General features: G+C 40.3%; 1 pseudogene; it reads left to right on the top strand.

Annotated features, from left to right (window-relative positions):
* LOC133976639 (uncharacterized) overlaps positions 1 to 13,352 on the top strand; it is an 86,181-nt pseudogene that overhangs the window by 3,663 nt on the left and 69,166 nt on the right.

Raw genomic sequence — 13,352 nt, 5'->3', positions numbered from 1 at the left:
TTGATTTGCTGCAGTAAGCATATTGTCTCTTTTTCTATTGCTGGCTTTGTTACTGTGTTTTTTCCTCAGCCAGATTTCATGGTGTCCAGGTAACAGAGACTCTAACTATAACTATCATCTATTATATCCATCAGTGGTGCCAGATGAATCCAATCAGTTAACTAAACTTCAAGCATGCATTAAGGACATAAAGGCCTGGATGACCTGCAACTTTCTGCGACTGAACTCTGAAAGAACTGAAGTTATTGTGCTTAGAAACCCATTATCTTATGATGTAACTACTCTGGATTGCATTATTCTGGTCTCCAGCACCACCATGAGGAACCTAGGAGTTATGTTTGATCAGGATATGTCCTTTTACTCCCACATATAGAAGGAAATGCTCTGGAGTGGTTCAGGTCTTATTTGTTTGACTGAAGTTTTTCTGGCAGCCTTCGTGATTGTGTGTCCTCATATGGACCTGAGCTCTGTAAAACCCACTGTTAAAAGTATTGGTGTGATTGTGGACAGTGATTTTAATTTGGACAAACAGATCAATTCAGTTGTGAAATCCAGCTTTTTGCAACTGAGGCTTTTACCTAAGGTCAAGTCCTGTCTGTTAATTATTTTGAAAGAGTAATAATTGTTTATTCATGTTGGTTATAGCCAGGCCTCCCTTTCACACATACAGCTGGTCCAAAATGCTGCAGCTCGTCTTTTAACAGGTACATTCAAGCAACATTTCCCGTCGTTTTAGGTACGTTTTAGGATTGTTTTTAAAATTCGACTCTTTTCCTATAAATCAGTAAATGGGTTCCAACATACCTCTCTGATCTTTTACTGGCACATGTACCATCAAGGACTCTCAGGTCTGCTGACCGGTTGCTTTTAGTTGTGCCTGGATCAAGGTTGAAACTCAGGTGAGATCGGGCTTGTTCAGTTGTAGTCCCCAAACTCTGGAATGAGTTGCCTCTGCATGTCAGACTGTGCCCCTCACTACCTGTTTTTAAATCCTGTCTTTTTTTATTTTTAAAAAAGAGACAGATTTTTATTCTTTGGCTTTTAACTCAGTTTGAGAGTTGTCTTTTTTTGTTACACCATTTTCTGTATTTTTGCTGTGTTGCTTTTATGTTGTTGATTGTTCAGCACTATGGTCAACTGCTGTTGTTTTAAATGTGCTTTATGAATACATTTGATGTGATATCTTAAAGAGCTCATAGTACCCTATCACCCCACAAGAGCACTGCACTCCCAGCATGCAGGCCTACTTGTGGTTCCTATTATCCAGTTAGGTTCTGAGGTTTCTTCCTGTTAAAAGGGAGTTTTTTTCTTGCCATTGTCCCCAAGTGCTGCTCATGTGGGAATGTTGTGTCTCTTTAAATTAAATGACAGAGTACGGCCTAGACATGCTCTACGTGTTAATTGCCTTGATATAACTTTTGTTGCGATTTAACACTATTTTAATTTAATTTAATTGAAAAAATTAATTGTTGGGACTAAACCAAACTGACTGAGCTGAAATCTACAAACTGACTGAGCTGTTGATTCTCAGTGGGATCAGCAGGACTAGTAACGCTTTACCACTACATGGACTCATCTGATTCTCTGTTCACATCCAAATATCACTTGATGGACCTTTAGCTTGTGTTTGTCTCTGTGTGGACAGACATAATGTGAGCTCATTCTTCATGATTCCTCCACAGAGTGGACCAGGACAGCTCAGAGGTTCCCAGTGGTCAGTCTGCCCAGCAGCATCAAACACACCTGGACTCCATATTTATGGTCTGTACATGTACAACAACTACTTTTACATCTATTGTGTTCACAATCATCTCCATGCTGCACTTTGTAGACCAGTGGATTGTCAGTGTGTCCAACATGGATCTGATGTTTGCTTCATGATGTTAGTTTGATTGTGTCATTCATATATTATTCTGTTCCAGCTGCTGGAGGAGAACATCGTCACTTTTGTGAAGAACGAGCTGAAGAAGATGCAGAAGCTTCTGAGTCCAGATTACCCAGAATGCTTAGAGAGTCAGAGGGAGGATGAGGAGGTGTTGAGCTGTGAGGAAGAAGAACAGAGGAGGAAGAGCAGAGACGCATTTCTGAAGATCACACTGCACTTCCTGAGGAGAATGAAGCAGGAGGAGCTGGCTGAGCGTCTGCAGAGCAGTAAGAGGATTTCTATTAAGATTGAACATGATGGATAAATGAGACATTTACTGATGTCTTAAGAGATGGAGGAAAATATGTTTATATATGTTTGTTATAGTGGAATGAAGCTGTGATGTTTTCTTTGGTAATTAATAAATAATATTATTTTTGTGTGTTCATGTAGGAAGTCCTACAGGTTGTCAGTCTAAACTCAAGTCTAACCTGAAGAAGAAGTTCGAGTGTCTGTTTGAGGGGATCGCTAAAGCAGGAAACCCAACCCTTCTGAATCAGATCTACACACCACTCTACATCACAGAGGGAGGGACTGCAGAGGTCAATGATGAACATGAGATCAGACAGATTGAAACAGCATCCAGGAAACGGGACAGACCAGAAACAACAATCAGACAAGAAGACATCTTTAAAGCCTCACCTGGAAGAGATGAACCAATCAGAACAGTGATGACAAAGGGAGTGGCTGGCATTGGGAAAACAGTCTTAACACAGAAGTTCACTCTGGACTGGGCTGAAGACAAAGCCAACCAGGACATACACTTCACATTTCCATTCACTTTCAGAGAGCTGAATGTGCTGAAAGAGAAAAAGTACAGCTTGGTGGAACTTGTTCATCACTTCTTTACTGAAACCAAAGAAGCAGGAATCTGCAGGTTTGAAGAGTTCCAGGTTGTGTTCATCTTTGACGGTCTGGATGAGTGTCGACTTCCTCTGGACTTCCACAACAATGAGATCCTGACTGATGTTACAAAGTCCACCTCAGTGGATGTGCTGCTGACAAACCTCATCAGGGGGAAACTGCTTCCCTCTGCTCGCCTCTGGATAACCACACGACCTGCAGCAGCCAATCAGATCCCTCCTGAGTGTGTCGGCATGGTGACAGAGATCAGAGGGTTCAATGACCCACAGAAGGAGGAGTACTTCAGGAAGAGATTCAGAGATAAGCAGCAGGTCAGCACCATCATCTCCCACATCAAGACATCACGAAGCCTCCACATCATGTGCCACATCCCAGTCTTCTGCTGGATCACTGCTACAGTTCTGGAGGATGTGTTGAAAAGCAGAGATGGAGGAGAGCTGCCCAAGACCCTGACTGAGATGTACATCCACTTCCTGGTGGTTCAGTCCAAACTGAAGAACATCAAGTATGATGGAGGCGCTGAGACAGATCCACACTGGAGTCCAGAGAGCAGGAAGATGATTGAGTCTCTGGGAAAACTGGCTTTTGAGCAGCTGCAGAAAGGCAACCTGATCTTCTATGAATCAGACCTGACAGAGTGTGGCATCGATATCAGAGCAGCCTCAGTGTGCTCAGGAGTGTTCACAGAGATCTTTAAAGAGGAGAGAGGGCTGTACCAGGACAAGGTGTTCTGCTTCGTCCATCTGAGTGTTCAGGAGTTTCTGGCTGCTCTTCATGTCCATCTGACATTCATCATGTCTGGAGTCAATCTGCTGGAAGAAGAACAAACAACATCCCAGAAGTCTGAAACTAAACAAGAATCTGCAGAGACACGTTTCTACCAGAGTGCTGTGGACGAGGCCTTAAAGAGTCCAAATGGACACCTGGACTTGTTCCTCCGCTTCCTCCTGGGTCTTTCACTGCAGACCAATCAGACTCTCCTACGAGGTCTGCTGACAGGAAGTAACTCACAGACCAATCAGGAAACATTCGAGTACATCAAGAAGAAGATCAGTGAGAATGTGTCTGCAGAGAGAAGCATCAATCTGTTCCACTGTCTGAATGAACTGAATGATCGTTCTCTAGTGGAGGAGATCCAACAGTACCTGAGATCAGGAAGTCTCTCCACAGATAAACTGTCTCCTGCTCAGTGGTCAGCTCTGGTCTTCATCTTACTGTCATCAGAAAAAGATCTGGACGTGTTTGACCTGAAGAAATACTCTGCTTCAGAGGAGGCTCTTCTGAGGCTGCTGCCAGTGGTCAAAGCCTCCAACAAAGCTCTGTAAGTGCACAGATAGTTGGATTTATTAATCACTTAAATATTCTGCTTTCTTTTCAACAAAAAATAATAACTTTCCTCTATCTTTTTTCCTTTTTATTTGCTCAGACTGAGTGGCTGTAACGTCTCAGAGAGAAGCTGTGCAGCTCTGTCCTCAGTTCTCAGCTCCCAGTCCTCTAGTCTGAGAGATCTGGACCTGAGTAACAACAACCTGCAGGATTCAGGAGTGAAGCAGCTTTCTGCTGGACTGGAGAGTTCACACTGTACACTGGAAACTCTCAGGTCAGGATTCATCAGCATGTTCAACAGATGAACATTTAAAATATGAATTATTTTAGTGGATAAACATTAAACATGTGTAGGATTGTCTGTGCTGAAATGATTGGTCAAACCAGTTTTTCTAAACTTCAGCAGTAGAAAATTCTGTGCTTTGAACTTCTGCATTCGTTTGCCAGGTGGCAGCTCTCCAAAAGCAGCACTGGTTTATGGTGGCTGGATGCTGTGAGATGGGTCAGTTCATCTAGCATACCTGCAGACTCCTTGCTTCTCTGGCAACACTTTTGTTGTTTCTCTGATGGCAGAATAGTTTGTCTGCCTGGCTCTTACAGGTTGAAAGCAGGAAGAGATAGATTATCTAATTATTTCACTCCCTGCTTGAGAATCTTTTGAAGAGGTCAGCATTGGTCAGATGTTGCAGAAACTTCAAAAACTGTCAACGGGCTGAGCAAACCATCAAATACAACATTGTTAAGAGGTTAAGGTGTTCGTGGAGCTTCATGTGTCATGTCAACCATGACAGCCCAACAACATCCAGGGCCTTTAGGAACTCCGGGCGGATCTCATCCACCCCCAGGGCCCTGCCACCGAGGAGGTTTTTTACCATCTCGGCGACCTCAGACCCAGAGATAGGAGAGCCCACACCCGTTGACAGTGTTGATGGTGCACTGCTTCCCCCTCCTGAGGCGCCGGATTGGTGGTCCAGAACCATTCAGACACTGAAATACATTGTGCCAGTAGAGATTTATGACAGGAGTCTGGTATCCTGCCATTTTGGAGTCCAGAGAAAAGGGAGGGTTTCTACTGAGTCTATAGTGTAGGTTAGTTCACACCTTTTGTTTATTTTCTATGCATTCTATATACCTTCTGTCCCTTTTGATATCTTTGGGGGGTTTTTTTTATAAAGATTTATTTTGGGCTTTTTTCATTTATTTATTTTTAATATTGTTTATTTTTTAAATATTTTTTTACATATACACTCTTTATTCAGAAGTTGACAAACATGAAACAGGAAAGAGGGAGGTTTGACATGTAGCAAAGGACCTCCGGCCGGGTCGGCTGTTCACCAGGCATGCACTCCAACCACTTGACCACCGGCATGCCATTTGGGGCTTTTTTACCTAGTATCTGGCTGATAGGCCGACAGGAAACAGGGAGAGAGAGAGGGGAATGACCTGCAGCATGGGTCCCTGGTCGGACGCTGCGAACATGTGGCATGTGCTCTAACCGCTCAACCACCACAGTGCTTCTGACATGTGTGTTGTTTTGTGTGTTTGCAGCCTGTCAGGATGTCTGATCACAGAGGAAGGCTGTGCTTCTGTGGCCTCAGCTCTGAACTCCAACCCCTCCCATCTGAGAGAGCTGGACCTGAGCTACAATCATCCAGGAGACTCAGGAGAGAAGATCCTGTCTGCTGGACTGGAGGATCCACACTGGAGACTGGACACTCTCAGGTATGGACAGACAATGTGTGATAGAGGAGGAAGAGCTGGAAACATTTTCTCTGTCAGAGCTGATCACAGATCTCAACTGAATCTTTGACTTTTTCTTCTTTCTAACTGAAGTTTCCTGTAAATGTTGAAAGTTAAACCTGATTAGATTCAATCAGGGTTTCAGAAGGATTGGGATAGTGGATTCAGATTGGATCAAAGTGTATGAAAGCCCAACCCCACATTAGAACAGAATAATAAAACAGTAGACTAGAGACATGTAACGTCCATGTTAGCATGCTGAAAGAGAACGTGCTGCTCTGACCCCCCTCCTCCTTTCAGCCTGCAGCCTGCTGGAGAACGATGGTTGACACCAGGTCTGAGGAAGTGTAAGTGTGCTTTTATTTCATTCATCAAACTGTGACATCAGTCATTCACATCCTACTGAGGATGAAGATGATGTCATCATCAATAACTGCAGCTGTATTGTGTCTCGTTCTCTCCATCAGATTTCTGTGAACTCAAACTGGATCCAAACACAGTGAACAAAAAACTCAAACTGTCTGATAACAACAGGAAGGTGACATATTTGAAGGAGAAGGATCAGTCATATCCTGATCATCGAGACAGATTTGATGTCTTTCCTCAGCTGCTGAGTAGAAATTTTCTGACTGGTCGCTGTTACTGGGAGGTCGAGTGGAGAGGAGAGGTTTTTATATCAGTGAGTTACAGAAGAATCAGAAGGAAAGGAAACAGTGATGACTGTTTGTTTGGAAGGAACGATCAGTCCTGGAGCCTGAAATGCTATAATGATGGTGGTTACTCTGTCTGTTATAATAACAGAACAACACTCATCTCCTCCTCCTCATCCTTCTCCTCCTCCTTCTCCTCCTCCTCTGTCTCTAACAGAGTAGCAGTGTATGTGGACTGTCCTGCTGGCACTCTGTCCTTCTACAGAGTCTCCTCTGACACACTGATCCACCTCCACACCTTCAACACCACATTCACTGAACCTCTGTGTGCTGGGTTTGGGTTCTGGTGGCCTGATTCCTCAGTGTCTCTCTGTGGTGTGCAGTGTTAATTTTGATAGCACATTTTTTCTTTTAGTTTTAGGTATAATTTAGTCATCTACATTGTTTTAGTTTTACATTAGTCAGAGTCGACTAAATCTACAGTAAGTTAGTTTAGTTGTCTTAAATATAATAAAGTAAGGGCGAGGATGAAATAGGAAGGGATTTTAGGAACAAATCAATGAAAACAGATTTCTTAATAAATACCATATTATTTAATGTGTAACCCAGTAGAGAATTGGGTTCATTAATATTATTATACTTCATTATTATTTTCTTATTACTAAGTTATTACTTTAAACTTTGTTTTTATTGCTTAAAATTGTGTCACTCTGACTTACTCTGTTCTGACTTAGTCTGGTTAAATAATACGTGGATATGACGAAAACACAGATGTTTTACTCCTTGATATATGAAAGGTTTTATGTGATGTTTAACAAGTAAATCAATCGAATATATCAGGAAAACATTTTTACATATCATAAAACAAAATCATTGTTTCTTTTCTTGTTAATTTGTTTTAGAAAATTTAAATTTGTTTCGGGACTTATAAAAGTGTTTTGCTAATGTAATTTTGGTTAATGATAAGTAAAAATGTTTTCCAAAATGTAAATTTGTCCCAAACTTTATTGTTGTTTGTTGTTGTTTTGCACTTCCTGGCCACCGTACTCCACTCATCAGAGGTTTGTTTATACCATAGACTGTATTTATTTTTTTTGTATGTATATTTTATTGATGTATAGGAAACATTACAAAGAGAAAATAGATCAATACAAACACACAGTCGTTTATATATATAACAACATAGCAGCCAGTGGCAGTTAGTACATAACTCATGAGTTTCAGCAGCTTTCTTATTATTTGAATTAATAGTTTTTTTATATTGTTTGGTTTCCTTTTCAAATTCAATAAATGAAGGCTTTGTGTTAGCGTTATGAATGTGGTATTTTCCTAAAATAATTAATAAATTAATAATATATAATTTTGTATGTTTTTCCTTATCATTGCTATGGATACCAAACAATACATCTTTCCAATATAAACAGAAGTCAGAGTCTATTTTAACAACAATAAAACGGGTTAGGTCTTTCCAGAACTTACTAGAGTGGAGACATTGCCAAAGAATATGGACAACAGTTTCAGGAAACAGATCACACAACTAGCAGTCAACACACAGGTCCTTTTTAAATTTGAGCAGATACTGTTTAGCAGGATAGTATCTGTGTATCAGCTTAAAAGTCCTCTCTCACTTTATTAGTGAGGAGATATTTATAAGGTAGACTCCAGATGTTACGCCATTGCAAGTCTGGCACAAACCCCGCCCTGTAATGAACAGCAGCAAGAACAGTAGTTATGTCTTTCTGAAAGAGAGATAGAATAACACAGTTGTTGTTCTTCGCCTTATTACAGAAGCACATTTCTCCCACTGCGGTGGTTTTTGGGTCCAGAGGTAAACAAGTGGGCAGTGTAGTCCCTTTTAATAGCATTAAAAGGGCAGAGGGAATGGCATCCATTACTATACTGAATTCTCTAGGAGTCACAGGAATATGGAAGGTCTGAAGGAATTCTCAATAATTAAGTAAATGTCCATAACCATTGAGTAACTGGGTCACTAGGGTTATGTCATTTTCAAACGATGTTTTAAAGAATAATGATTTGTTTTTAAATGTAATGTGACCATTATTCCAGATATAACACCTGTGTGGTGAAAAGTTATGTTTATATATTAGTGCCCATGCTAAAAGCATCTGCTTATGGAATTTAGATGTATTTTGTGGAAGCTTTTCTATTTTGTAATCAGAAAGAAATACCATAGAAAACTGATTAGCTGCCACTTAAAACTGAGGGTTTCTGATTAATTTGGCAAGGATTCATTGATCACTTGTATTGATTGGTTCTTTGGTTTTATTAAAGAAATTGACTCTTTTTAACCTTTAAACAAGCAACGTGCACCAGTGGATACAGATTCTCAGTTCAGGTGGTTGCTGAATTGAAGCTTGTAGTAGGTCTATACTAGAAATTATTTTTTTTTAAATTTAAGACTCATGTCATTTTAATTTCAAGGCTATTAAGAAATGTTAGGAGAGCTTACTGAATCATCGAGCTCTGTCAGTGAATTCTGCTCCTGTCCATTAGGTGGCGCCATGTGAGCAGAAACAGCAGCTGGATGATGAAACAGCAGATTTTGTGGCTGTTTGAAGGTTTTTTAAATCTTTAATTAAACATAATTTCATAAATCCAGTCAAATCTTGTTATAACTGCAGGACACAAACACACCGACTGTCTAATCGTTGGTTAAGCAGCTTGATTGTCTTTGCTTTTCATTTATCAAACATTTAAATAAAGTTCAGAGGAAAAAAGACACGCGAGGCTGTTTCTGATCGGATCGACTCCTGGATGAGTTCTGACCTCAGATCAGTGTCTCATGTTAAATGTTGCTCATGAATCTATAAAACACACCTGCTTTGTGACAAACATTAGTACTAAAATAAAATAATGCAGTGAAAGTGTCGAGAAGCCAGTGTTCATTTACAGCATACAGTTCATCTTCTCACCACCAGATGGCGCCAAACCCCATCAATGAAGAGCAAAACACATTTAATACAGTAAAAGTGCCGATCAATAATCAATAATTGCTCCTCTAAAGTGTTTGTAGAAGTAATATATGGAGCCGTTCATAAAAAAAACACTTTGAAATGACGTCAAGTGTTCCAGTCTCCATGGAAACACTGAAGGGGGTGGGGGCAGATCCCACCCGGATGTTTGTGTGCAAATTGAGTTTCGTTTTCAGGCTGGCGCAGATATCTCTACATCCAGACATCCTGCTGAAGGTAATGAAGTCATTTTTAAATGTTCTACTTCTGGCTGTTGTTAGTTTATTTACACTAGAATCTGCTTATTAATCTGACCTCCAGCGTTAGTTAACGGAGTCATCCTGAATACAGAACTGTATGAACTGTATTCACTGACTGACGGAGAAACAAACGTCATTAAAATGTCTCCACCATGTTGTGGCACTAAATGCGGCTCGATGTGTCTAAAGCTGAATATAGACTGTTACTATTGACAGCAGGGGAGACCGGGGATAGTTGTAACTAAGGGATGACATAAAAGTATTGTGATCAATTTCAATTAGCCTATAACCTCTCCCTACCTGACCCTGCGTGTATATTTACAAGTTTACACATTTTCAGGTAAGAAAGTAGTTTTTTGGTACCAAGTCTATATTTTAATTTTGAAGTTTGAATTATGTAACTTGTATTATGTGTGTTAGAGCAGCTTCTTTTAGGTAAAATGTGAGGCATTTTATCTGTGCTCATTTCAAACCACTATGTTGCTACAGCTAAACAATGGCTGACAGGTGGGGATCTAAGAAAGTGTTACTTACAACATACAGAGAATCTTACTGTTAGAAAGTACAACAGGTTGTGTTACAACATATCCTGGTAGTGGGGACGGTTGCAATACCTTTTAAGGAAATGTTACTTACAACCATCCCTAGTTACAGATGTTTATCTATCTTACTACATACCCAGATAATGGGAGAGGAAAACAAATAGGCGTGTCTGTAATTAAGGATGCGTCAGAAGGGAAGTCAGTGAGGTCAATAACCATAAATAAGTTTGATAGTGTGGCCGAAGTGTTCAGTGCACAGCAAGAGGAGATATTGACTGATTACTTGATTGAGGCAGCAGACTTGTACTATGGACCCACTCCACATAAATGTACTTTTCGTATATTTTGACATTTCAGAGATTGACGTGATGCAGAAATGAGTGAAGCAAAAAAAAGGAAGCTTCCAGACTACTACAAAAGGTACGTCACACATCACTGCTGATCTAGCTTAGGTAGGAACATATGATGATGCCATTTGTATCTTGTGTGATATGTTCATGAGGTAAACAAATGAATATTATAGCACAGGGTTTCATGATGACCCTGATGAAGGCCACAAGCTGAAACATGGTCTAACAAAGCTGTTCTACATACTACAAGTGTTGCTGGAGATGTTAGACTATTTCCCCTCTCTGTGTACCTTGGACTAGGTGTAATTGTGCCCGAAACGTCTGTTTTATGATTTAAAAGTACCAAACTGAATGGCCAAGATAGTTTAAATTTATTTTCCCCTGCCATATTTTCAATCATCATGTCATGTCATCAGTGTTTCTGCTTAATATTAACATTCTCCTTTTCCTTTGTCAGTTATCCTGATTTAAATGCACAGTTGAGGAGAACAGTGAAGGTGATGATAGAGGAGTAGAGCAGCTCAGGAAAGAGAGCGCTTTAGTGTTCAGAGCAGTGGCTTGTCTCACCTGGATATATTTTATTTACAGTTTGTCAAATGATGTCAGTCACATTTGCACTCAAATCCTTATTTAACCCCGGAACATGACAGCTAGACCAAAGCTCAGAGGTGACATGAGGATCTCTAACTGTCCATCACTGTTCTCCACCATCATTATTCACACTCAAAGCTCTTGTGTGTTGTGTTGAAGCTTAAAGAAGCAACGCAGACTAGACTCTGCTGGACCTAAACCTGGACCTGAACCTGAAAATGGACCTGAACCTGAGCCTGGACCTGGACCTGGACCTGGACCAGAACTTGAGCCTGGACCTGGACTTGAGCCTGGACCTGGACCCAGCTGTGTGTCCATCGAGAGCGACCCTATTGACTTGAAACAAAGTCAATCATCTGGTCTAAAGTAAGTTGTTTTCAGTGGTAAAATCAGGACGATATGAGTTAAAATGTAAATCAGGATAGTTGTCAGTTGAATTGATTGAGATTTGGATCATTTATTGATATTTCTGAAATGATTAAGACACAGAACTCAGAACTCTGGTTTTTTTCTTGAAGTTCTGCAAAGAAACGTTTTGACACACTTCCCTCAGAGAGTCTTTGGTTGTGAATTTACTTAGAGATGATTGTGTTCTTGTGTTGTTGTCGATGGGTGTAGAGGACTGCTTGTCCCCAGCTGCAGCTGCAGTTTGAATTATGTATATCATAAGTTTCATATGTATCACCAATTAATGAATCAAGGAAGTTGCTCAAAATTTGCCTCCTCACAACCAGTCTGATACAACCACACACTGGCTCTGGCTGCCTTGCTGGACTGGAAGGATTTTCAAAAGAAATGCCTGCAGAAAAAATGGAGAATTTTCCATAATTTTATAGAATGTATTTGATAAAAAGCAATCAAAATATTTTACTTTTGTTCATTTGGCAGATGCTTTTATCTAAAGCTACATGAAAATGAGGTACAATTCAAGGTAGTAGATCAAGCAAAAGCTTTAGACAATAAAAACCCAACACTCATTTACCAACAGCTGAGATGTTGCTGAGTGTCAGCTTCACCCCTCCAGGTTCTGCACACTGCACTGAATACAGCTCTACTCATACAGTTAATCATGTTTAAGTTTAACAGTGAATTCATATAAACTAGCTGGATTCTACTGTGTTGTGTACAGTAGGTGTATTAAATATTAAATCACTGATAGATTTAGTGTCAGTGTGTTCTGGGTGCTGAGCAGAATGTATCTTGTGTTTCTATCAGGAGGAAGCGTGACCAACCTGAACCCAGCTGTGTGTCTATGAACAGTAATTGGTCTAAGGATCATCCTTTTAACTTCAAATCTAAACACCACTGTGATGAGCACAGGTGAGGATTTTAATCTGATAAAAACAAAACGATGTGTTTTCATTAGACTCTTATCAAGTCTCCTGTTTTTAAACCTTTACTGACTCTGTATTTTACGTGGTTGATTTCTTTCTTCTTTAACGTATACTTATTGCTTTCTATTAATCCACTTCAGTGTTAGATTCACTGAATATGAATGAAACTGAAGCTTCCTCTCAGATTCAGTCAGTGTGAGTCAGTGAATGTAAATCCTCCTCCATGCATCATGTGTGCTGCTCTTCACTTCACTGCAGCTTCATGACGCCATCTAGTGGACTGATAGTAGAAGTACAGCAGCTGATTGCAGCTTTCTCTGCCTCACACTGCTGTCTGGCTGCATTCACACTGATATATAACAGAATGTATTTTGTGTTTCTATCAGGAGGAAGCTGGACCAACCTGAACCCAGCTGTCTGTCTATGAAGAGCGATCAGTCTAAGGATCATCCTTTTAACTTCAAATCTAAACACCACTGTGATGATCACAGGTGAGGATTTCAATCTGATAAAACAAAACATTCATTAGACTCTTATCAAGTCTCCTGTTTTTAAACCTTTACTGACTCCAGATTAAGACTTCTTGGTGTCCGTGGGCAACAGACACTCAAGTGCCCCCCCACCCCCACACCACAGCACATATTATTTCTGAGTATCTGTCATTTATATGGTTGTTTTTTTCTACAAATACTTTTTTTTCGACTAATCCACAAATGCACTGAATATGAATGAAAGTGAAGCTTCCTCTCAGATTCAGTCAGTGTGAGTCAGTGAATGTAAATCCTCCTCCATCATCATG

The sequence above is a fragment of the Scomber scombrus genome, chromosome 24 (assembly GCF_963691925.1).
Source record: "Scomber scombrus chromosome 24, fScoSco1.1, whole genome shotgun sequence".
In the NCBI taxonomy this organism is placed as follows: Eukaryota; Metazoa; Chordata; class Actinopteri; order Scombriformes; family Scombridae; genus Scomber; species Scomber scombrus.
This window is presented reverse-complemented; position numbering and strand designations above follow the sequence as displayed.